This window comes from Balaenoptera ricei, unplaced genomic scaffold (genome assembly GCF_028023285.1).
Source record: "Balaenoptera ricei isolate mBalRic1 unplaced genomic scaffold, mBalRic1.hap2 scaffold_149, whole genome shotgun sequence".
NCBI lineage: Eukaryota > Metazoa > Chordata > Mammalia > Artiodactyla > Balaenopteridae > Balaenoptera > Balaenoptera ricei.
In genome coordinates this window covers 506,709-528,283 of record NW_026777452.1, presented here as the reverse complement: position 1 = coordinate 528,283, position 21,575 = coordinate 506,709, and the positions used below count along the sequence as shown (strand labels likewise).

The 21,575-nt window shown below is 66.6% G+C and overlaps 21 pseudogenes; all 21 read right to left on the bottom strand.

Moving 5' to 3' along the window:
• Nucleotides 1-302: 302 nt before the first annotated feature.
• On the bottom strand, nucleotides 303-421 carry LOC132358359 (5S ribosomal RNA; annotated as a pseudogene).
• An 896-nt stretch (nucleotides 422-1,317) lies between these two features.
• Nucleotides 1,318-1,436, bottom strand: LOC132358532 (5S ribosomal RNA; annotated as a pseudogene).
• A 911-nt stretch (nucleotides 1,437-2,347) lies between these two features.
• LOC132358221 (5S ribosomal RNA) lies at nucleotides 2,348-2,466 on the bottom strand (annotated as a pseudogene).
• Nucleotides 2,467-3,375: 909 nt separating this feature from the next.
• Nucleotides 3,376-3,494, bottom strand: LOC132358358 (5S ribosomal RNA; annotated as a pseudogene).
• An 896-nt stretch (nucleotides 3,495-4,390) lies between these two features.
• Nucleotides 4,391-4,509, bottom strand: LOC132358531 (5S ribosomal RNA; annotated as a pseudogene).
• Nucleotides 4,510-5,420: 911 nt separating this feature from the next.
• LOC132358220 (5S ribosomal RNA) lies at nucleotides 5,421-5,539 on the bottom strand (annotated as a pseudogene).
• A 909-nt stretch (nucleotides 5,540-6,448) lies between these two features.
• LOC132358357 (5S ribosomal RNA) lies at nucleotides 6,449-6,567 on the bottom strand (annotated as a pseudogene).
• Nucleotides 6,568-7,463: 896 nt separating this feature from the next.
• Nucleotides 7,464-7,582, bottom strand: LOC132358530 (5S ribosomal RNA; annotated as a pseudogene).
• Nucleotides 7,583-8,492: 910 nt separating this feature from the next.
• On the bottom strand, nucleotides 8,493-8,611 carry LOC132358356 (5S ribosomal RNA; annotated as a pseudogene).
• An 896-nt stretch (nucleotides 8,612-9,507) lies between these two features.
• LOC132358529 (5S ribosomal RNA) lies at nucleotides 9,508-9,626 on the bottom strand (annotated as a pseudogene).
• Nucleotides 9,627-10,537: 911 nt separating this feature from the next.
• Nucleotides 10,538-10,656, bottom strand: LOC132358219 (5S ribosomal RNA; annotated as a pseudogene).
• A 909-nt stretch (nucleotides 10,657-11,565) lies between these two features.
• LOC132358355 (5S ribosomal RNA) lies at nucleotides 11,566-11,684 on the bottom strand (annotated as a pseudogene).
• An 896-nt stretch (nucleotides 11,685-12,580) lies between these two features.
• Nucleotides 12,581-12,699, bottom strand: LOC132358528 (5S ribosomal RNA; annotated as a pseudogene).
• Nucleotides 12,700-13,610: 911 nt separating this feature from the next.
• Nucleotides 13,611-13,729, bottom strand: LOC132358218 (5S ribosomal RNA; annotated as a pseudogene).
• A 909-nt stretch (nucleotides 13,730-14,638) lies between these two features.
• On the bottom strand, nucleotides 14,639-14,757 carry LOC132358354 (5S ribosomal RNA; annotated as a pseudogene).
• Nucleotides 14,758-15,653: 896 nt separating this feature from the next.
• LOC132358527 (5S ribosomal RNA) lies at nucleotides 15,654-15,772 on the bottom strand (annotated as a pseudogene).
• A 911-nt stretch (nucleotides 15,773-16,683) lies between these two features.
• On the bottom strand, nucleotides 16,684-16,802 carry LOC132358217 (5S ribosomal RNA; annotated as a pseudogene).
• A 909-nt stretch (nucleotides 16,803-17,711) lies between these two features.
• LOC132358353 (5S ribosomal RNA) lies at nucleotides 17,712-17,830 on the bottom strand (annotated as a pseudogene).
• Nucleotides 17,831-18,726: 896 nt separating this feature from the next.
• On the bottom strand, nucleotides 18,727-18,845 carry LOC132358525 (5S ribosomal RNA; annotated as a pseudogene).
• A 911-nt stretch (nucleotides 18,846-19,756) lies between these two features.
• LOC132358216 (5S ribosomal RNA) lies at nucleotides 19,757-19,875 on the bottom strand (annotated as a pseudogene).
• Nucleotides 19,876-20,784: 909 nt separating this feature from the next.
• LOC132358351 (5S ribosomal RNA) lies at nucleotides 20,785-20,903 on the bottom strand (annotated as a pseudogene).
• Between the last annotated feature and the right edge of the window lie 672 nt (nucleotides 20,904-21,575).

Sequence of the window (21,575 nt, the reverse complement as noted above, 5' to 3'; positions counted from 1 at the left end):
AGATGGGCGCTGGTTGGGTTGGCCACGGGCAGGTCGAGGGCCTCGCGGGCCTCACGATCTTCACCCGGGCCTGCAGCGGAGTCTGGGTCCGGGCCAGCCACCCCGGGAGAGGCTGGGGTGCGGCTGCCTTCCAGGGCCGCCTTCTGGCGGCATGTCCACCCAGACCGGCTGGGTGGGCCCCCTCTGGCGCACGCTGTGTTGCGAGAGGCCTGAGTAGATGAGGCCTGCAGCAGTGCCCGGCGGGAGCAGCGGAAGCCTTGAGCACTGGCGATGACAAGAAAAGGCAGATCGGGGGGCAAAAAATACTACAGCACCTAGTATTCCCAGGTGGTCTCCCATCCAGGTAGTAAACAGACCCGACCCTGCTTAGCTTCCGAGGTCAGACGAGATGGGGTGCGTTTAGGGTGGTATGGCCGTAGAAGGCAGCGGGGGCCACGGGGTGACTCTTGAGGCTCAGCTTAGCTGGTGCTGGCGAATTACCACCAGTCCGGCGACCAGCCCTCTGCTGCACGGCCCTGCTGCCTGCCCAGGCAGGCGACAGGAGGCCTCGGGGACCCGGAGGTGGCAGAGTCTTGGGCGACCTTGCAGCCCTGTTCGGGCGGGAACCTCCGGACCCGTAGGCGCTTGACGCTCCACCTCAGATCCCGCTCGACGCTCACAAGGACGTGGCCTCAGAGGCTTAAGGGCCAGTGGCCTGCTGTCCCTTGGGCATTACACAACCTGTCCACCCTCGCAGTTCTAGGAGCAGCCCAGCCATGGCCGGGCCGGCCTTCCTGCTCGACGGCAGTTGGCCCAAAGCCACTGGGATCCACCGTTGGGCTGCCACGGCCTCTTAGCCCCAGCAAACTACCCTTTCAGCCACGCCACCCGCCAAGCACAGTTCCGATGCCTGGAGGTCAGCCGACCTGGAGAACCAGTCACGGCCCACGACCCCGCTCCTGCCTCCAGCCGTAGCGAAACGGCAGAGGGTGGGCTTTTTCCGGAGGGAGCTGTATAGAGACACACGGGCAATTAGGTGGCTGCGGCGTGGATGCGCGCTGGTGGGGACGGCCAGTTGTAGGTCGAGGGCTTCGCGTGCCTCACGGCCTTCACCTGGGCGTGCGGCGCAGTCTGGCTGCGGGCCAGCCACCACGGGAGCGGCTGGTTTATGGCTATCTTCCAGGGCCGCCTTCTGGCCGCATTTCCATCCAGACCTGCGGGGAGCGCCCCCTCCAGAGCACGCTGTGTTGGGAGGGCCCTGAGGAGGTGAGGCCTGCAGAGGCGGAGGCGGCATCAGCCGTGGGCGCCTAAAGGAGAATTTATAGTGGGAGGCAAAAAAGCCTACAGCACCTGGTATTCCCATGTGGTCTCCCATCCAAGTACTAAGCAGGCCCGACCCTGCTTAGCTTCCAGGATCAGACGATATCGGGCGCGTTCAGGGTGGTATGGCGGTAGAAGGCTGCGGGGGCCACGGGGTGCCTCTTGAGGCTTAGCTTCCCTGGTGCTGGGGCTTGCCGACAGCCCGGCAGCCAACCCTCTCCGGCACGGCCCAGCCCGCCCACCAAGGCAGGCGACAGGAGGCCTCGGGCACCCGGGATTGGCGGACTCGTGGGAGACCTCGCAGCTCAGGTCAGGCGGGACCCTCCAGGCCCATAGGAGCTTGGCCCTCTGCCCCAGATCCCGCTTGACGCCCACAAGGACGTGGCCCCGGGGGCTTAAGGGCCCGTGGCCCACGGTCCTTTGGGCATTCGCCACCCTGTCTGCCCACACAGTTCTAGGTGAAGCCCGGCCGCGGCCAGGCTGGCCCTCCTGCCCGACGGCAGTTGGCCTGAAGCCACTGGGTGGCACCATTGAGTCGGCAAGACCCCTTAGACCCAGCAAGGCCACCCTTGCCCCTCCGCCAAATGCTGAGCAAAGTTCCCTGCACCCGGTGACCGGCCGGCCCGGAGAACCATTCCCGGCCCACGACCCCACTCCCGCCCCCGGCCGTGGTGAAAGAGTGGAGTGTGGGCTTTTTCCGGAGGGAGCTGTGGAGAGACACACGGGCAGACGGGTGGCTGCGGCGTGGAGGGGCGCTGGTGTGGTCGGCCAGGTGCAGGTCGAGGGCCTCGCGGGCCTCACGATCTTCACCCGGGCCTGCGGCGGTGTCTGGGTCCGGGCCAGCCACCCCGGCAGCGGCTGGCGTGCGGTTGCCTTCCAGGGCCGCCTTCTGGGGGCATGTCCAGCCAGACCGGCGGGGATGGCCCCCTCCGGCGCACGCTGTGTCGGGAGAGGCCTGAGTAGATGAGGCCTGCAGCAGTGCCCGGCGGGGGCAGAGGAAGCCTTGAGTACCGGCCACTACAAGAAAAGGGCAATCGGGGGGCAAAAAATACTACAGCACCTAGTATTCCCAGGTGGTCTCCCATCCAGGTAGTAAACAGACCCGACCCTGCTTAGCTTCGGAAATCAGACGAGATGGGGTGCGTATAGGGTGGTATGGCCATAGAAGGCAGCGGGGCCCACGGGGTGCCTCTTGAGGCTCAGCTTACCTGGTGCTGGCAAATTACCGCCAGTCCGGCGACCAGCCCTCTGCAGCACGGCCCTGCGGCCCGCCCAGGCAGGCGATAGCAGGCTTCGGGGTCCGGGTGTGGTGGAGTCTTGGACGCTCTAGCAGCTCAGTTCTGGCGGGAACATCCAGGCACATAGGCGCATGGCGAACCGCCCCAGATCCCGCTCGACGCTCACAAAGACGTGGCTCTGAAGGCTTAAGGGTCCGTGGTCCACGGTCCCTTGGGCATTCCCCACCCTGTCCACCCACGCAGTGCTAGGTGCAGTCCAGCCGCGGCCGGGCTGGCCCTCCTGCCTGAAGGCAGTTAGCCCAAAGCCACTGGGAGCCACCATTGATGCGGCACGGCCCCTTGGACCCAGCAAGGCCACCCTTGCCCACACGCCACCCGCTGAGCACAGTTCCCAGCGCATGGTGGCCGGCTGGCCCGGAGAACCGGACCGGCCCAGGACCCCGCTCCCGCCCCCGGCCATGGCGAAACAGCGGAGGGTGGGCTTTTTCCGGAGGGAGCTGTGGAGAGACACAGAGGCAGACAGGTGGCTGCGGCGCAGATGGGCGCTGGTTGGGTTGGCCACGGGCAGGTCGAGGGCCTCGCGGGCCTCACGATCTTCACCCGGGCCTGCAGCGGAGTCTGGGTCCGGGCCAGCCACCCCGGGAGAGGCTGGGGTGCGGCTGCCTTCCAGGGCCGCCTTCTGGCGGCATGTCCACCCAGACCGGCTGGGTGGGCCCCCTCTGGCGCACGCTGTGTTGCGAGAGGCCTGAGTAGATGAGGCCTGCAGCAGTGCCCGGCGGGAGCAGCGGAAGCCTTGAGCACCGGCGATGACAAGAAAAGGCAGATCGGGGGGCAAAAAATACTACAGCACCTAGTATTCCCAGGTGGTCTCCCATCCAGGTAGTAAACAGACCCGACCCTGCTTAGCTTCCGAGGTCAGACGAGATGGGGTGCGTTTAGGGTGGTATGGCCGTAGAAGGCAGCGGGGGCCACGGGGTGACTCTTGAGGCTCAGCTTAGCTGGTGCTGGCGAATTACCACCAGTCCGGCGACCAGCCCTCTGCTGCACGGCCCTGCTGCCTGCCCAGGCAGGCGACAGGAGGCCTCGGGGACCCGGAGGTGGCAGAGTCTTGGGCGACCTTGCAGCCCTGTTCGGGCGGGAACCTCCGGACCCGTAGGCGCTTGACGCTCCACCTCAGATCCCGCTCGACGCTCACAAGGACGTGGCCTCAGAGGCTTAAGGGCCAGTGGCCTGCTGTCCCTTGGGCATTACACAACCTGTCCACCCTCGCAGTTCTAGGAGCAGCCCAGCCATGGCCGGGCCGGCCTTCCTGCTCGACGGCAGTTGGCCCAAAGCCACTGGGATCCACCGTTGGGCTGCCACGGCCTCTTAGCCCCAGCAAACTACCCTTTCAGCCACGCCACCCGCCAAGCACAGTTCCGATGCCTGGAGGTCAGCCGACCTGGAGAACCAGTCACGGCCCACGACCCCGCTCCTGCCTCCAGCCGTAGCGAAACGGCAGAGGGTGGGCTTTTTCCGGAGGGAGCTGTATAGAGACACACGGGCAATTAGGTGGCTGCGGCGTGGATGCGCGCTGGTGGGGACGGCCAGTTGTAGGTCGAGGGCTTCGCGTGCCTCACGGCCTTCACCTGGGCGTGCGGCGCAGTCTGGCTGCGGGCCAGCCACCACGGGAGCGGCTGGTTTATGGCTATCTTCCAGGGCCGCCTTCTGGCCGCATTTCCATCCAGACCTGCGGGGAGCGCCCCCTCCAGAGCACGCTGTGTTGGGAGGGCCCTGAGGAGGTGAGGCCTGCAGAGGCGGAGGCGGCATCAGCCGTGGGCGCCTAAAGGAGAATTTATAGTGGGAGGCAAAAAAGCCTACAGCACCTGGTATTCCCATGTGGTCTCCCATCCAAGTACTAAGCAGGCCCGACCCTGCTTAGCTTCCAGGATCAGACGATATCGGGCGCGTTCAGGGTGGTATGGCGGTAGAAGGCTGCGGGGGCCACGGGGTGCCTCTTGAGGCTTAGCTTCCCTGGTGCTGGGGCTTGCCGACAGCCCGGCAGCCAACCCTCTCCGGCACGGCCCAGCCCGCCCACCAAGGCAGGCGACAGGAGGCCTCGGGCACCCGGGATTGGCGGACTCGTGGGAGACCTCGCAGCTCAGGTCAGGCGGGACCCTCCAGGCCCATAGGAGCTTGGCCCTCTGCCCCAGATCCCGCTTGACGCCCACAAGGACGTGGCCCCGGGGGCTTAAGGGCCCGTGGCCCACGGTCCTTTGGGCATTCGCCACCCTGTCTGCCCACACAGTTCTAGGTGAAGCCCGGCCGCGGCCAGGCTGGCCCTCCTGCCCGACGGCAGTTGGCCTGAAGCCACTGGGAGGCACCATTGAGTCGGCAAGACCCCTTAGACCCAGCAAGGCCACCCTTGCCCCTCCGCCAAATGCTGAGCAAAGTTCCCTGCACCCGGTGACCGGCCGGCCCGGAGAACCATTCCCGGCCCACGACCCCACTCCCGCCCCCGGCCGTGGTGAAAGAGTGGAGTGTGGGCTTTTTCCGGAGGGAGCTGTGGAGAGACACACGGGCAGACGGGTGGCTGCGGCGTGGAGGGGCGCTGGTGTGGTCGGCCAGGTGCAGGTCGAGGGCCTCGCGGGCCTCACGATCTTCACCCGGGCCTGCGGCGGTGTCTGGGTCCGGGCCAGCCACCCCGGCAGCGGCTGGCGTGCGGTTGCCTTCCAGGGCCGCCTTCTGGGGGCATGTCCAGCCAGACCGGCGGGGATGGCCCCCTCCGGCGCACGCTGTGTCGGGAGAGGCCTGAGTAGATGAGGCCTGCAGCAGTGCCCGGCGGGGGCAGAGGAAGCCTTGAGTACCGGCCACTACAAGAAAAGGGCAATCGGGGGGCAAAAAATACTACAGCACCTAGTATTCCCAGGTGGTCTCCCATCCAGGTAGTAAACAGACCCGACCCTGCTTAGCTTCGGAAATCAGACGAGATGGGGTGCGTATAGGGTGGTATGGCCATAGAAGGCAGCGGGGCCCACGGGGTGCCTCTTGAGGCTCAGCTTACCTGGTGCTGGCAAATTACCGCCAGTCCGGCGACCAGCCCTCTGCAGCACGGCCCTGCGGCCCGCCCAGGCAGGCGATAGCAGGCTTCGGGGTCCGGGTGTGGTGGAGTCTTGGACGCTCTAGCAGCTCAGTTCTGGCGGGAACATCCAGGCACATAGGCGCATGGCGAACCGCCCCAGATCCCGCTCGACGCTCACAAAGACGTGGCTCTGAAGGCTTAAGGGTCCGTGGTCCACGGTCCCTTGGGCATTCCCCACCCTGTCCACCCACGCAGTGCTAGGTGCAGTCCAGCCGCGGCCGGGCTGGCCCTCCTGCCTGAAGGCAGTTAGCCCAAAGCCACTGGGAGCCACCATTGATGCGGCACGGCCCCTTGGACCCAGCAAGGCCACCCTTGCCCACACGCCACCCGCTGAGCACAGTTCCCAGCGCATGGTGGCCGGCTGGCCCGGAGAACCGGACCGGCCCAGGACCCCGCTCCCGCCCCCGGCCATGGCGAAACAGCGGAGGGTGGGCTTTTTCCGGAGGGAGCTGTGGAGAGACACAGAGGCAGACAGGTGGCTGCGGCGCAGATGGGCGCTGGTTGGGTTGGCCACGGGCAGGTCGAGGGCCTCGCGGGCCTCACGATCTTCACCCGGGCCTGCAGCGGAGTCTGGGTCCGGGCCAGCCACCCCGGGAGAGGCTGGGGTGCGGCTGCCTTCCAGGGCCGCCTTCTGGCGGCATGTCCACCCAGACCGGCTGGGTGGGCCCCCTCTGGCGCACGCTGTGTTGCGAGAGGCCTGAGTAGATGAGGCCTGCAGCAGTGCCCGGCGGGAGCAGCGGAAGCCTTGAGCACCGGCGATGACAAGAAAAGGCAGATCGGGGGGCAAAAAATACTACAGCACCTAGTATTCCCAGGTGGTCTCCCATCCAGGTAGTAAACAGACCCGACCCTGCTTAGCTTCCGAGGTCAGACGAGATGGGGTGCGTTTAGGGTGGTATGGCCGTAGAAGGCAGCGGGGGCCACGGGGTGACTCTTGAGGCTCAGCTTAGCTGGTGCTGGCGAATTACCACCAGTCCGGCGACCAGCCCTCTGCTGCACGGCCCTGCTGCCTGCCCAGGCAGGCGACAGGAGGCCTCGGGGACCCGGAGGTGGCAGAGTCTTGGGCGACCTTGCAGCCCTGTTCGGGCGGGAACCTCCGGACCCGTAGGCGCTTGACGCTCCACCTCAGATCCCGCTCGACGCTCACAAGGACGTGGCCTCAGAGGCTTAAGGGCCAGTGGCCTGCTGTCCCTTGGGCATTACACAACCTGTCCACCCTCGCAGTTCTAGGAGCAGCCCAGCCATGGCCGGGCCGGCCTTCCTGCTCGACGGCAGTTGGCCCAAAGCCACTGGGATCCACCGTTGGGCTGCCACGGCCTCTTAGCCCCAGCAAACTACCCTTTCAGCCACGCCACCCGCCAAGCACAGTTCCGATGCCTGGAGGTCAGCCGACCTGGAGAACCAGTCACGGCCCACGACCCCGCTCCTGCCTCCAGCCGTAGCGAAACGGCAGAGGGTGGGCTTTTTCCGGAGGGAGCTGTATAGAGACACACGGGCAATTAGGTGGCTGCGGCGTGGATGCGCGCTGGTGGGGACGGCCAGTTGTAGGTCGAGGGCTTCGCGTGCCTCACGGCCTTCACCTGGGCGTGCGGCGCAGTCTGGCTGCGGGCCAGCCACCACGGGAGCGGCTGGTTTATGGCTATCTTCCAGGGCCGCCTTCTGGCCGCATTTCCATCCAGACCTGCGGGGAGCGCCCCCTCCAGAGCACGCTGTGTTGGGAGGGCCCTGAGGAGGTGAGGCCTGCAGAGGCGGAGGCGGCATCAGCCGTGGGCGCCTAAAGGAGAATTTATAGTGGGAGGCAAAAAAGCCTACAGCACCTGGTATTCCCATGTGGTCTCCCATCCAAGTACTAAGCAGGCCCGACCCTGCTTAGCTTCCAGGATCAGACGATATCGGGCGCGTTCAGGGTGGTATGGCGGTAGAAGGCTGCGGGGGCCACGGGGTGCCTCTTGAGGCTTAGCTTCCCTGGTGCTGGGGCTTGCCGACAGCCCGGCAGCCAACCCTCTCCGGCACGGCCCAGCCCGCCCACCAAGGCAGGCGACAGGAGGCCTCGGGCACCCGGGATTGGCGGACTCGTGGGAGACCTCGCAGCTCAGGTCAGGCGGGACCCTCCAGGCCCATAGGAGCTTGGCCCTCTGCCCCAGATCCCGCTTGACGCCCACAAGGACGTGGCCCCGGGGGCTTAAGGGCCCGTGGTCCACGGTCCCTTGGGCATTCCCCACCCTGTCCACCCACGCAGTGCTAGGTGCAGTCCAGCCGCGGCCGGGCTGGCCCTCCTGCCTGAAGGCAGTTAGCCCAAAGCCACTGGGAGCCACCATTGATGCGGCACGGCCCCTTGGACCCAGCAAGGCCACCCTTGCCCACACGCCACCCGCTGAGCACAGTTCCCAGCGCATGGTGGCCGGCTGGCCCGGAGAACCGGACCGGCCCAGGACCCCGCTCCCGCCCCCGGCCATGGCGAAACAGCGGAGGGTGGGCTTTTTCCGGAGGGAGCTGTGGAGAGACACAGAGGCAGACAGGTGGCTGCGGCGCAGATGGGCGCTGGTTGGGTTGGCCACGGGCAGGTCGAGGGCCTCGCGGGCCTCACGATCTTCACCCGGGCCTGCAGCGGAGTCTGGGTCCGGGCCAGCCACCCCGGGAGAGGCTGGGGTGCGGCTGCCTTCCAGGGCCGCCTTCTGGCGGCATGTCCACCCAGACCGGCTGGGTGGGCCCCCTCTGGCGCACGCTGTGTTGCGAGAGGCCTGAGTAGATGAGGCCTGCAGCAGTGCCCGGCGGGAGCAGCGGAAGCCTTGAGCACCGGCGATGACAAGAAAAGGCAGATCGGGGGGCAAAAAATACTACAGCACCTAGTATTCCCAGGTGGTCTCCCATCCAGGTAGTAAACAGACCCGACCCTGCTTAGCTTCCGAGGTCAGACGAGATGGGGTGCGTTTAGGGTGGTATGGCCGTAGAAGGCAGCGGGGGCCACGGGGTGACTCTTGAGGCTCAGCTTAGCTGGTGCTGGCGAATTACCACCAGTCCGGCGACCAGCCCTCTGCTGCACGGCCCTGCTGCCTGCCCAGGCAGGCGACAGGAGGCCTCGGGGACCCGGAGGTGGCAGAGTCTTGGGCGACCTTGCAGCCCTGTTCGGGCGGGAACCTCCGGACCCGTAGGCGCTTGACGCTCCACCTCAGATCCCGCTCGACGCTCACAAGGACGTGGCCTCAGAGGCTTAAGGGCCAGTGGCCTGCTGTCCCTTGGGCATTACACAACCTGTCCACCCTCGCAGTTCTAGGAGCAGCCCAGCCATGGCCGGGCCGGCCTTCCTGCTCGACGGCAGTTGGCCCAAAGCCACTGGGATCCACCGTTGGGCTGCCACGGCCTCTTAGCCCCAGCAAACTACCCTTTCAGCCACGCCACCCGCCAAGCACAGTTCCGATGCCTGGAGGTCAGCCGACCTGGAGAACCAGTCACGGCCCACGACCCCGCTCCTGCCTCCAGCCGTAGCGAAACGGCAGAGGGTGGGCTTTTTCCGGAGGGAGCTGTATAGAGACACACGGGCAATTAGGTGGCTGCGGCGTGGATGCGCGCTGGTGGGGACGGCCAGTTGTAGGTCGAGGGCTTCGCGTGCCTCACGGCCTTCACCTGGGCGTGCGGCGCAGTCTGGCTGCGGGCCAGCCACCACGGGAGCGGCTGGTTTATGGCTATCTTCCAGGGCCGCCTTCTGGCCGCATTTCCATCCAGACCTGCGGGGAGCGCCCCCTCCAGAGCACGCTGTGTTGGGAGGGCCCTGAGGAGGTGAGGCCTGCAGAGGCGGAGGCGGCATCAGCCGTGGGCGCCTAAAGGAGAATTTATAGTGGGAGGCAAAAAAGCCTACAGCACCTGGTATTCCCATGTGGTCTCCCATCCAAGTACTAAGCAGGCCCGACCCTGCTTAGCTTCCAGGATCAGACGATATCGGGCGCGTTCAGGGTGGTATGGCGGTAGAAGGCTGCGGGGGCCACGGGGTGCCTCTTGAGGCTTAGCTTCCCTGGTGCTGGGGCTTGCCGACAGCCCGGCAGCCAACCCTCTCCGGCACGGCCCAGCCCGCCCACCAAGGCAGGCGACAGGAGGCCTCGGGCACCCGGGATTGGCGGACTCGTGGGAGACCTCGCAGCTCAGGTCAGGCGGGACCCTCCAGGCCCATAGGAGCTTGGCCCTCTGCCCCAGATCCCGCTTGACGCCCACAAGGACGTGGCCCCGGGGGCTTAAGGGCCCGTGGCCCACGGTCCTTTGGGCATTCGCCACCCTGTCTGCCCACACAGTTCTAGGTGAAGCCCGGCCGCGGCCAGGCTGGCCCTCCTGCCCGACGGCAGTTGGCCTGAAGCCACTGGGAGGCACCATTGAGTCGGCAAGACCCCTTAGACCCAGCAAGGCCACCCTTGCCCCTCCGCCAAATGCTGAGCAAAGTTCCCTGCACCCGGCGACCGGCCGGCCCGGAGAACCATTCCCGGCCCACGACCCCACTCCCGCCCCCGGCCGTGGTGAAAGAGTGGAGTGTGGGCTTTTTCCGGAGGGAGCTGTGGAGAGACACACGGGCAGACGGGTGGCTGCGGCGTGGAGGGGCGCTGGTGTGGTCGGCCAGGTGCAGGTCGAGGGCCTCGCGGGCCTCACGATCTTCACCCGGGCCTGCGGCGGTGTCTGGGTCCGGGCCAGCCACCCCGGCAGCGGCTGGCGTGCGGTTGCCTTCCAGGGCCGCCTTCTGGGGGCATGTCCAGCCAGACCGGCGGGGATGGCCCCCTCCGGCGCACGCTGTGTCGGGAGAGGCCTGAGTAGATGAGGCCTGCAGCAGTGCCCGGCGGGGGCAGAGGAAGCCTTGAGTACCGGCCACTACAAGAAAAGGGCAATCGGGGGGCAAAAAATACTACAGCACCTAGTATTCCCAGGTGGTCTCCCATCCAGGTAGTAAACAGACCCGACCCTGCTTAGCTTCGGAAATCAGACGAGATGGGGTGCGTATAGGGTGGTATGGCCATAGAAGGCAGCGGGGCCCACGGGGTGCCTCTTGAGGCTCAGCTTACCTGGTGCTGGCAAATTACCGCCAGTCCGGCGACCAGCCCTCTGCAGCACGGCCCTGCGGCCCGCCCAGGCAGGCGATAGCAGGCTTCGGGGTCCGGGTGTGGTGGAGTCTTGGACGCTCTAGCAGCTCAGTTCTGGCGGGAACATCCAGGCACATAGGCGCATGGCGAACCGCCCCAGATCCCGCTCGACGCTCACAAAGACGTGGCTCTGAAGGCTTAAGGGTCCGTGGTCCACGGTCCCTTGGGCATTCCCCACCCTGTCCACCCACGCAGTGCTAGGTGCAGTCCAGCCGCGGCCGGGCTGGCCCTCCTGCCTGAAGGCAGTTAGCCCAAAGCCACTGGGAGCCACCATTGATGCGGCACGGCCCCTTGGACCCAGCAAGGCCACCCTTGCCCACACGCCACCCGCTGAGCACAGTTCCCAGCGCATGGTGGCCGGCTGGCCCGGAGAACCGGACCGGCCCAGGACCCCGCTCCCGCCCCCGGCCATGGCGAAACAGCGGAGGGTGGGCTTTTTCCGGAGGGAGCTGTGGAGAGACACAGAGGCAGACAGGTGGCTGCGGCGCAGATGGGCGCTGGTTGGGTTGGCCACGGGCAGGTCGAGGGCCTCGCGGGCCTCACGATCTTCACCCGGGCCTGCAGCGGAGTCTGGGTCCGGGCCAGCCACCCCGGGAGAGGCTGGGGTGCGGCTGCCTTCCAGGGCCGCCTTCTGGCGGCATGTCCACCCAGACCGGCTGGGTGGGCCCCCTCTGGCGCACGCTGTGTTGCGAGAGGCCTGAGTAGATGAGGCCTGCAGCAGTGCCCGGCGGGAGCAGCGGAAGCCTTGAGCACCGGCGATGACAAGAAAAGGCAGATCGGGGGGCAAAAAATACTACAGCACCTAGTATTCCCAGGTGGTCTCCCATCCAGGTAGTAAACAGACCCGACCCTGCTTAGCTTCCGAGGTCAGACGAGATGGGGTGCGTTTAGGGTGGTATGGCCGTAGAAGGCAGCGGGGGCCACGGGGTGACTCTTGAGGCTCAGCTTAGCTGGTGCTGGCGAATTACCACCAGTCCGGCGACCAGCCCTCTGCTGCACGGCCCTGCTGCCTGCCCAGGCAGGCGACAGGAGGCCTCGGGGACCCGGAGGTGGCAGAGTCTTGGGCGACCTTGCAGCCCTGTTCGGGCGGGAACCTCCGGACCCGTAGGCGCTTGACGCTCCACCTCAGATCCCGCTCGACGCTCACAAGGACGTGGCCTCAGAGGCTTAAGGGCCAGTGGCCTGCTGTCCCTTGGGCATTACACAACCTGTCCACCCTCGCAGTTCTAGGAGCAGCCCAGCCATGGCCGGGCCGGCCTTCCTGCTCGACGGCAGTTGGCCCAAAGCCACTGGGATCCACCGTTGGGCTGCCACGGCCTCTTAGCCCCAGCAAACTACCCTTTCAGCCACGCCACCCGCCAAGCACAGTTCCGATGCCTGGAGGTCAGCCGACCTGGAGAACCAGTCACGGCCCACGACCCCGCTCCTGCCTCCAGCCGTAGCGAAACGGCAGAGGGTGGGCTTTTTCCGGAGGGAGCTGTATAGAGACACACGGGCAATTAGGTGGCTGCGGCGTGGATGCGCGCTGGTGGGGACGGCCAGTTGTAGGTCGAGGGCTTCGCGTGCCTCACGGCCTTCACCTGGGCGTGCGGCGCAGTCTGGCTGCGGGCCAGCCACCACGGGAGCGGCTGGTTTATGGCTATCTTCCAGGGCCGCCTTCTGGCCGCATTTCCATCCAGACCTGCGGGGAGCGCCCCCTCCAGAGCACGCTGTGTTGGGAGGGCCCTGAGGAGGTGAGGCCTGCAGAGGCGGAGGCGGCATCAGCCGTGGGCGCCTAAAGGAGAATTTATAGTGGGAGGCAAAAAAGCCTACAGCACCTGGTATTCCCATGTGGTCTCCCATCCAAGTACTAAGCAGGCCCGACCCTGCTTAGCTTCCAGGATCAGACGATATCGGGCGCGTTCAGGGTGGTATGGCGGTAGAAGGCTGCGGGGGCCACGGGGTGCCTCTTGAGGCTTAGCTTCCCTGGTGCTGGGGCTTGCCGACAGCCCGGCAGCCAACCCTCTCCGGCACGGCCCAGCCCGCCCACCAAGGCAGGCGACAGGAGGCCTCGGGCACCCGGGATTGGCGGACTCGTGGGAGACCTCGCAGCTCAGGTCAGGCGGGACCCTCCAGGCCCATAGGAGCTTGGCCCTCTGCCCCAGATCCCGCTTGACGCCCACAAGGACGTGGCCCCGGGGGCTTAAGGGCCCGTGGCCCACGGTCCTTTGGGCATTCGCCACCCTGTCTGCCCACACAGTTCTAGGTGAAGCCCGGCCGCGGCCAGGCTGGCCCTCCTGCCCGACGGCAGTTGGCCTGAAGCCACTGGGAGGCACCATTGAGTCGGCAAGACCCCTTAGACCCAGCAAGGCCACCCTTGCCCCTCCGCCAAATGCTGAGCAAAGTTCCCTGCACCCGGCGACCGGCCGGCCCGGAGAACCATTCCCGGCCCACGACCCCACTCCCGCCCCCGGCCGTGGTGAAAGAGTGGAGTGTGGGCTTTTTCCGGAGGGAGCTGTGGAGAGACACACGGGCAGACGGGTGGCTGCGGCGTGGAGGGGCGCTGGTGTGGTCGGCCAGGTGCAGGTCGAGGGCCTCGCGGGCCTCACGATCTTCACCCGGGCCTGCGGCGGTGTCTGGGTCCGGGCCAGCCACCCCGGCAGCGGCTGGCGTGCGGTTGCCTTCCAGGGCCGCCTTCTGGGGGCATGTCCAGCCAGACCGGCGGGGATGGCCCCCTCCGGCGCACGCTGTGTCGGGAGAGGCCTGAGTAGATGAGGCCTGCAGCAGTGCCCGGCGGGGGCAGAGGAAGCCTTGAGTACCGGCCACTACAAGAAAAGGGCAATCGGGGGGCAAAAAATACTACAGCACCTAGTATTCCCAGGTGGTCTCCCATCCAGGTAGTAAACAGACCCGACCCTGCTTAGCTTCGGAAATCAGACGAGATGGGGTGCGTATAGGGTGGTATGGCCATAGAAGGCAGCGGGGCCCACGGGGTGCCTCTTGAGGCTCAGCTTACCTGGTGCTGGCAAATTACCGCCAGTCCGGCGACCAGCCCTCTGCAGCACGGCCCTGCGGCCCGCCCAGGCAGGCGATAGCAGGCTTCGGGGTCCGGGTGTGGTGGAGTCTTGGACGCTCTAGCAGCTCAGTTCTGGCGGGAACATCCAGGCACATAGGCGCATGGCGAACCGCCCCAGATCCCGCTCGACGCTCACAAAGACGTGGCTCTGAAGGCTTAAGGGTCCGTGGTCCACGGTCCCTTGGGCATTCCCCACCCTGTCCACCCACGCAGTGCTAGGTGCAGTCCAGCCGCGGCCGGGCTGGCCCTCCTGCCTGAAGGCAGTTAGCCCAAAGCCACTGGGAGCCACCATTGATGCGGCACGGCCCCTTGGACCCAGCAAGGCCACCCTTGCCCACACGCCACCCGCTGAGCACAGTTCCCAGCGCATGGTGGCCGGCTGGCCCGGAGAACCGGACCGGCCCAGGACCCCGCTCCCGCCCCCGGCCATGGCGAAACAGCGGAGGGTGGGCTTTTTCCGGAGGGAGCTGTGGAGAGACACAGAGGCAGACAGGTGGCTGCGGCGCAGATGGGCGCTGGTTGGGTTGGCCACGGGCAGGTCGAGGGCCTCGCGGGCCTCACGATCTTCACCCGGGCCTGCAGCGGAGTCTGGGTCCGGGCCAGCCACCCCGGGAGAGGCTGGGGTGCGGCTGCCTTCCAGGGCCGCCTTCTGGCGGCATGTCCACCCAGACCGGCTGGGTGGGCCCCCTCTGGCGCACGCTGTGTTGCGAGAGGCCTGAGTAGATGAGGCCTGCAGCAGTGCCCGGCGGGAGCAGCGGAAGCCTTGAGCACCGGCGATGACAAGAAAAGGCAGATCGGGGGGCAAAAAATACTACAGCACCTAGTATTCCCAGGTGGTCTCCCATCCAGGTAGTAAACAGACCCGACCCTGCTTAGCTTCCGAGGTCAGACGAGATGGGGTGCGTTTAGGGTGGTATGGCCGTAGAAGGCAGCGGGGGCCACGGGGTGACTCTTGAGGCTCAGCTTAGCTGGTGCTGGCGAATTACCACCAGTCCGGCGACCAGCCCTCTGCTGCACGGCCCTGCTGCCTGCCCAGGCAGGCGACAGGAGGCCTCGGGGACCCGGAGGTGGCAGAGTCTTGGGCGACCTTGCAGCCCTGTTCGGGCGGGAACCTCCGGACCCGTAGGCGCTTGACGCTCCACCTCAGATCCCGCTCGACGCTCACAAGGACGTGGCCTCAGAGGCTTAAGGGCCAGTGGCCTGCTGTCCCTTGGGCATTACACAACCTGTCCACCCTCGCAGTTCTAGGAGCAGCCCAGCCATGGCCGGGCCGGCCTTCCTGCTCGACGGCAGTTGGCCCAAAGCCACTGGGATCCACCGTTGGGCTGCCACGGCCTCTTAGCCCCAGCAAACTACCCTTTCAGCCACGCCACCCGCCAAGCACAGTTCCGATGCCTGGAGGTCAGCCGACCTGGAGAACCAGTCACGGCCCACGACCCCGCTCCTGCCTCCAGCCGTAGCGAAACGGCAGAGGGTGGGCTTTTTCCGGAGGGAGCTGTATAGAGACACACGGGCAATTAGGTGGCTGCGGCGTGGATGCGCGCTGGTGGGGACGGCCAGTTGTAGGTCGAGGGCTTCGCGTGCCTCACGGCCTTCACCTGGGCGTGCGGCGCAGTCTGGCTGCGGGCCAGCCACCACGGGAGCGGCTGGTTTATGGCTATCTTCCAGGGCCGCCTTCTGGCCGCATTTCCATCCAGACCTGCGGGGAGCGCCCCCTCCAGAGCACGCTGTGTTGGGAGGGCCCTGAGGAGGTGAGGCCTGCAGAGGCGGAGGCGGCATCAGCCGTGGGCGCCTAAAGGAGAATTTATAGTGGGAGGCAAAAAAGCCTACAGCACCTGGTATTCCCATGTGGTCTCCCATCCAAGTACTAAGCAGGCCCGACCCTGCTTAGCTTCCAGGATCAGACGATATCGGGCGCGTTCAGGGTGGTATGGCGGTAGAAGGCTGCGGGGGCCACGGGGTGCCTCTTGAGGCTTAGCTTCCCTGGTGCTGGGGCTTGCCGACAGCCCGGCAGCCAACCCTCTCCGGCACGGCCCAGCCCGCCCACCAAGGCAGGCGACAGGAGGCCTCGGGCACCCGGGATTGGCGGACTCGTGGGAGACCTCGCAGCTCAGGTCAGGCGGGACCCTCCAGGCCCATAGGAGCTTGGCCCTCTGCCCCAGATCCCGCTTGACGCCCACAAGGACGTGGCCCCGGGGGCTTAAGGGCCCGTGGCCCACGGTCCTTTGGGCATTCGCCACCCTGTCTGCCCACACAGTTCTAGGTGAAGCCCGGCCGCGGCCAGGCTGGCCCTCCTGCCCGACGGCAGTTGGCCTGAAGCCACTGGGAGGCACCATTGAGTCGGCAAGACCCCTTAGACCCAGCAAGGCCACCCTTGCCCCTCCGCCAAATGCTGAGCAAAGTTCCCTGCACCCGGTGACCGGCCGGCCCGGAGAACCATTCCCGGCCCACGACCCCACTCCCGCCCCCGGCCGTGGTGAAAGAGTGGAGCGTGGGCTTTTTCCGGAGGGAGCTGTGGAGAGACACACGGGCAGACGGGTGGCTGCGGCGTGGAGGGGCGCTGGTGTGGTCGGCCAGGTGCAGGTCGAGGGCCTCGCGGGCCTCACGATCTTCACCCGGGCCTGCGGCGGTGTCTGGGTCCGGGCCAGCCACCCCGGCAGCGGCTGGCGTGCGGTTGCCTTCCAGGGCCGCCTTCTGGGGGCATGTCCAGCCAGACCGGCGGGGATGGCCCCCTCCGGCGCACGCTGTGTCGGGAGAGGCCTGAGTAGATGAGGCCTGCAGCAGTGCCCGGCGGGGGCAGAGGAAGCCTTGAGTACCGGCCACTACAAGAAAAGGGCAATCGGGGGGCAAAAAATACTACAGCACCTAGTATTCCCAGGTGGTCTCCCATCCAGGTAGTAAACAGACCCGACCCTGCTTAGCTTCGGAAATCAGACGAGATGGGGTGCGTATAGGGTGGTATGGCCATAGAAGGCAGCGGGGCCCACGGGGTGCCTCTTGAGGCTCAGCTTACCTGGTGCTGGCAAATTACCGCCAGTCCGGCGACCAGCCCTCTGCAGCACGGCCCTGCGGCCCGCCCAGGCAGGCGATAGCAGGCTTCGGGGGCCGGGTGTGGTGGAGTCTTGGACGCTCTAGCAGCTCAGTTCTGGCGGGAACATCCAGGCACATAGGCGCATGGCGAACCGCCCCAGATCCCGCTCGACGCTCACAAAGACGTGGCTCTGAAGGCTTAAGGGTCCGTGGTCCACGGTCCCTTGGGCATTCCCCACCCTGTCCACCCACGCAGTGCTAGGTGCAGTCCAGCCGCGGCCGGGCTGGCCCTCCTGCCTGAAGGCAGTTAGCCCAAAGCCACTGGGAGCCACCATTGATGCGGCACGGCCCCTTGGACCCAGCAAGGCCACCCTTGCCCACACGCCACCCGCTGAGCACAGTTCCCAGCGCATGGTGGCCGGCTGGCCCGGAGAACCGGACCGGCCCAGGACCCCGCTCCCGCCCCCGGCCATGGCGAAACAGCGGAGGGTGGGCTTTTTCCGGAGGGAGCTGTGGAGAGACACAGAGGCAGACAGGTGGCTGCGGCGCAGATGGGCGCTGGTTGGGTTGGCCACGGGCAGGTCGAGGGCCTCGCGGGCCTCACGATCTTCACCCGGGCCTGCAGCGGAGTCTGGGTCCGGGCCAGCCACCCCGGGAGAGGCTGGGGTGCGGCTGCCTTCCAGGGCCGCCTTCTGGCGGCATGTCCACCCAGACCGGCTGGGTGGGCCCCCTCTGGCGCACGCTGTGTTGCGAGAGGCCTGAGTAGATGAGGCCTGCAGCAGTGCCCGGCGGGAGCAGCGGAAGCCTTGAGCACCGGCGATGACAAGAAAAGGCAGATCGGGGGGCAAAAAATACTACAGCACCTAGTATTCCCAGGTGGTCTCCCATCCAGGTAGTAAACAGACCCGACCCTGCTTAGCTTCCGAGGTCAGACGAGATGGGGTGCGTTTAGGGTGGTATGGCCGTAGAAGGCAGCGGGGGCCACGGGGTGACTCTTGAGGCTCAGCTTAGCTGGTGCTGGCGAATTACCACCAGTCCGGCGACCAGCCCTCTGCTGCACGGCCCTGCTGCCTGCCCAGGCAGGCGACAGGAGGCCTCGGGGACCCGGAGGTGGCAGAGTCTTGGGCGACCTTGCAGCCCTGTTCGGGCGGGAACCTCCGGACCCGTAGGCGCTTGACGCTCCACCTCAGATCCCGCTCGACGCTCACAAGGACGTGGCCTCAGAGGCTTAAGGGCCAGTGGCCTGCTGTCCCTTGGGCATTACACAACCTGTCCACCCTCGCAGTTCTAGGAGCAGCCCAGCCATGGCCGGGCCGGCCTTCCTGCTCGACGGCAGTTGGCCCAAAGCCACTGGGATCCACCGTTGGGCTGCCACGGCCTCTTAGCCCCAGCAAACTACCCTTTCAGCCACGCCACCCGCCAAGCACAGTTCCGATGCCTGGAGGTCAGCCGACCTGGAGAACCAGTCACGGCCCACGACCCCGCTCCTGCCTCCAGCCGTAGCGAAACGGCAGAGGGTGGGCTTTTTCCGGAGGGAGCTGTATAGAGACACACGGGCAATTAGGTGGCTGCGGCGTGGATGCGCGCTGGTGGGGACGGCCAGTTGTAGGTCGAGGGCTTCGCGTGCCTCACGGCCTTCACCTGGGCGTGCGGCGCAGTCTGGCTGCGGGCCAGCCACCACGGGAGCGGCTGGTTTATGGCTATCTTCCAGGGCCGCCTTCTGGCCGCATTTCCATCCAGACCTGCGGGGAGCGCCCCCTCCAGAGCACGCTGTGTTGGGAGGGCCCTGAGGAGGTGAGGCCTGCAGAGGCGGAGGCGGCATCAGCCGTGGGCGCCTAAAGGAGAATTTATAGTGGGAGGCAAAAAAGCCTACAGCACCTGGTATTCCCATGTGGTCTCCCATCCAAGTACTAAGCAGGCCCGACCCTGCTTAGCTTCCAGGATCAGACGATATCGGGCGCGTTCAGGGTGGTATGGCGGTAGAAGGCTGCGGGGGCCACGGGGTGCCTCTTGAGGCTTAGCTTCCCTGGTGCTGGGGCTTGCCGACAGCCCGGCAGCCAACCCTCTCCGGCACGGCCCAGCCCGCCCACCAAGGCAGGCGACAGGAGGCCTCGGGCACCCGGGATTGGCGGACTCGTGGGAGACCTCGCAGCTCAGGTCAGGCGGGACCCTCCAGGCCCATAGGAGCTTGGCCCTCTGCCCCAGATCCCGCTTGACGCCCACAAGGACGTGGCCCCGGGGGCTTAAGGGCCCGTGGCCCACGGTCCTTTGGGCATTCGCCACCCTGTCTGCCCACACAGTTCTAGGTGAAGCCCGGCCGCGGCCAGGCTGGCCCTCCTGCCCGACGGCAGTTGGCCTGAAGCCACTGGGAGGCACCATTGAGTCGGCAAGACCCCTTAGACCCAGCAAGGCCACCCTTGCCCCTCCGCCAAATGCTGAGCAAAGTTCCCTGCACCCGGCGACCGGCCGGCCCGGAGAACCATTCCCGGCCCACGACCCCACTCCCGCCCCCGGCCGTGGTGAAAGAGTGGAGTGTGGGCTTTTTCCGGAGGGAGCTGTGGAGAGACACACGGGCAGACGGGTGGCTGCGGCGTGGAGGGGCGCTGGTGTGGTCGGCCAGGTGCAGGTCGAGGGCCTCGCGGGCCTCACGATCTTCACCCGGGCCTGCGGCGGTGTCTGGGTCCGGGCCAGCCACCCCGGCAGCGGCTGGCGTGCGGTTGCCTTCCAGGGCCGCCTTCTGGGGGCATGTCCAGCCAGACCGGCGGGGATGGCCCCCTCCGGCGCACGCTGTGTCGGGAGAGGCCTGAGTAGATGAGGCCTGCAGCAGTGCCCGGCGGGGGCAGAGGAAGCCTTGAGTACCGGCCACTACAAGAAAAGGGCAATCGGGGGGCAAAAAATACTACAGCACCTAGTATTCCCAGGTGGTCTCCCATCCAGGTAGTAAACAGACCCGACCCTGCTTAGCTTCGGAAATCAGACGAGATGGGGTGCGTATAGGGTGGTATGGCCATAGAAGGCAGCGGGGCCCACGGGGTGCCTCTTGAGGCTCAGCTTACCTGGTGCTGGCAAATTACCGCCAGTCCGGCGACCAGCCCTCTGCAGCACGGCCCTGCGGCCCGCCCAGGCAGGCGATAGCAGGCTTCGGGGTCCGGGTGTGGTGGAGTCTTGGACGCTCTAGCAGCTCAGTTCTGGCGGGAACATCCAGGCACATAGGCGCATGGCGAACCGCCCCAGATCCCGCTCGACGCTCACAAAGACGTGGCTCTGAAGGCTTAAGGGTCCGTGGTCCACGGTCCCTTGGGCATTCCCCACCCTGTCCACCCACGCAGTGCTAGGTGCAGTCCAGCCGCGGCCGGGCTGGCCCTCCTGCCTGAAGGCAGTTAGCCCAAAGCCACTGGGAGCCACCATTGATGCGGCACGGCCCCTTGGACCCAGCAAGGCCACCCTTGCCCACACGCCACCCGCTGAGCACAGTTCCCAGCGCATGGTGGCCGGCTGGCCCGGAGAACCGGACCGGCCCAGGACCCCGCTCCCGCCCCCGGCCATGGCGAAACAGCGGAGGGTGGGCTTTTTCCGGAGGGAGCTGTGGAGAGACACAGAGGCAGACAGGTGGCTGCGGCGCAGATGGGCGCTGGTTGGGTTGGCCACGGGCAGGTCGAGGGCCTCGCGGGCCTCACGATCTTCACCCGGGCCTGCAGCGGAGTCTGGGTCCGGGCCAGCCACCCCGGGAGAGGCTGGGGTGCGGCTGCCTTCCAGGGCCGCCTTCTGGCGGCATGTCCACCCAGACCGGCTGGGTGGGCCCCCTCTGGCGCACGCTGTGTTGCGAGAGGCCTGAGTAGATGAGGCCTGCAGCAGTGCCCGGCGGGAGCAGCGGAAGCCTTGAGCACCGGCGATGACAAGAAAAGGCAGATCGGGGGGCAAAAAATACTACAGCACCTAGTATTCCCAGGTGGTCTCCCATCCAGGTAGTAAACAGACCCGACCCTGCTTAGCTTCCGAGGTCAGACGAGATGGGGTGCGTTTAGGGTGGTATGGCCGTAGAAGGCAGCGGGGGCCACGGGGTGACTCTTGAGGCTCAGCTTAGCTGGTGCTGGCGAATTACCACCAGTCCGGCGACCAGCCCTCTGCTGCACGGCCCTGCTGCCTGCCCAGGCAGGCGACAGGAGGCCTCGGGGACCCGGAGGTGGCAGAGTCTTGGGCGACCTTGCAGCCCTGTTCGGGCGGGAACCTCCGGACCCGTAGGCGCTTGACGCTCCACCTCAGATCCCGCTCGACGCTCACAAGGACGTGGCCTCAGAGGCTTAAGGGCCAGTGGCCTGCTGTCCCTTGGGCATTACACAACCTGTCCACCCTCGCAGTTCTAGGAGCAGCCCAGCCATGGCCGGGCCGGCCTTCCTGCTCGACGGCAGTTGGCCCAAAGCCACTGGGATCCACCGTTGGGCTGCCACGGCCTCTTAGCCCCAGCAAACTACCCTTTCAGCCACGCCACCCGCCAAGCACAGTTCCGATGCCTGGAGGTCAGCCGACCTGGAGAACCAGTCACGGCCCACGACCCCGCTCCTGCCTCCAGCCGTAGCGAAACGGCAGAGGGTGGGCTTTTTCCGGAGGGAGCTGTATAGAGACACACGGGCAATTAGGTGGCTGCGGCGTGGATGCGCGCTGGTGGGGACGGCCAGTTGTAGGTCGAGGGCTTCGCGTGCCTCACGGCCTTCACC